Consider the following 1841-nt stretch of genomic DNA (forward strand, 5'->3'; position numbering starts at 1 on the left):
CTGAGTTCTCATCTCTGAGATCCGTGGGTCTTTTTTCCTCTGCCCATGGTTCAAGAGGGCACAGAAAAGAGAGCCACGAATGACCCTCAGAAGCTGTTCTGTACTTCAAGGCTCTATACTTGCCCCAGTAATAGTCAGAAGAATAATTAACTCCTTTTTTAGTCCCTTTGTTGAGGCTGAGTCGTGACATTGGGAAAAATCATGGGGTTTGTGCACAGGTCCTGATGGCAACAGATAGCTGATTGCTTGGGTTATGTTTGCGTTCTTTTTCCAGCTGCTCCCATCGCCCCAACTTTATCCCTGGATCCTCAGCAGCAGGTCTATAGACCTGGGACCCACGTCAAGCTACTCTGCTCCATCCCCTCATCTCCGGAGGATGTTAGAGAAGTCCAGTACTATGCCGACTTTGGACTTGCAGACTCCATCCCAGTATCAAACGTGGCCAACTACAGCTATGACCACAGGATCACAGGAGAGAAGGTCTCTGCATCTTACAGTTGCGCCTATTCTGTAATAAAGTCTGGACGTCCCGTTCGCTCAAAAAGGAGCCGCAGTGTCAATGTCAATGTGAAAAGTGAGTTTTCAAACCCTTCCTTACTAAAGCTTCCAGTAACTACTGAGCCATCCTTAGTTAATTCATTCCCTGTGTGCTTGCCTATGAATTCATGGATGAGTCCCATCCTCTACCCCTTCCTGTCCTATGACCATCATCTCTCTGCCTCAGTGCCTCTATCCATCACTAAGTGAGCTCATTGCCATACCTGCCCATGTGTTTATGGATGAAATCAAGGAGAGACACTGGAGAAAAATATCTCAATGAAAAGTCTACCATCTCCTTGTCTGGCTTTTTTCAGGGGGGGAAAGGTTGCGTCATGGTAAAGTCACCATTGATTCTTTCCCAGGCCATAAAATCAGCTGGATTCGAGAGATCATTGTTGGGGGTTCGTTCTTTACCATCAATGGCCTCATCTTTTTCTTTTCTCACCGCATGATGAAGAGAAGAGGTAAATATTTCACTTTCATTAATGCTTAAACTCCTGCAACTTCTTTTTCTGTGCCAGAAAATGACCTGGTTTGACCCTTATTCCACCTTCTTTTCCAAAGGAAAAAAGGAAACAAACATTTTGTTCAAAGCTGTTTAGGGAGGTTGCTCTGGACAGGGAATTTGAACAGGGTTGCTCCTCACCCTCCTCCCTCCTTTGATGCCCAAATTTATCTCCCTTAGAGGGCCAAGACTGATGAGAAGCCATTTCCAATGCTGCTGCTTCCCTCATTGCAGATCTGGAAGAGGGACTCCAGATGGACTAACGAGAGGAATGAGAAGAAGAATCCCCTAAAGGTTTTGCTCCATTTAGCTGAGGCAATCTGTTTGCTCGGGCCCTGCCTGATTCCTCATTTTCTGCCTCAGAGTTCCCAAGAGGCAGAAGTGGTGCACGTTCAACCGGCATTGCTTTGGCTGCTCCTTTCCTCTGTGCAGACCCCTGTGCCTTCCAGCCTGTCTGGGGTCCGTCCAAATAAAGCTGGATATTGTGTTTTGGTCCCGTGGGTCTCATGGAAAGATGCATGTTTCCATGCTCCTTCCCAGTGTGTGCTTGTGTTTGTGTGTGTGTGTGTGTGTGCCTCTGCTCCACCTCACCTGTAACCCCAGCATGTTTCCATTACACCTGGGTCTCATTTGCATTTGAAAGAGGTTGGAGAAACAATGGAGGCAGACATAAGAGGGATGAGAAGAAAGAAGGTGGAAAGAGAATCCCCAAAGTAAAACAGGTCCTTTGGTGAGTCATCAACCCCACAGCCACTGCTGTCACTCTGTCTCTTTGCCTGGGGTTGTCCTTGTCCTT

The 1841-nt window shown here is 47.1% G+C and overlaps 1 long non-coding RNA gene across 1 annotated transcript; it reads left to right on the plus strand.

Annotated features, from left to right (window-relative positions):
* Positions 1-902: 902 nt before the first annotated feature.
* Positions 903-1538, plus strand: LOC309416373. The gene is made up of 2 exons (XR_014181507.1): positions 903-1004; positions 1280-1538. It is a non-coding gene; the product is annotated as an uncharacterized lncRNA (long non-coding RNA).
* Positions 1539-1841: the final 303 nt, after the last annotated feature.

The sequence above is a fragment of the Phaethon aethereus genome (assembly GCF_964289735.1).
Source record: "Phaethon aethereus genome assembly, contig: HAP1_SCAFFOLD_72, whole genome shotgun sequence".
Taxonomy (NCBI): domain Eukaryota; kingdom Metazoa; phylum Chordata; class Aves; order Phaethontiformes; family Phaethontidae; genus Phaethon; species Phaethon aethereus.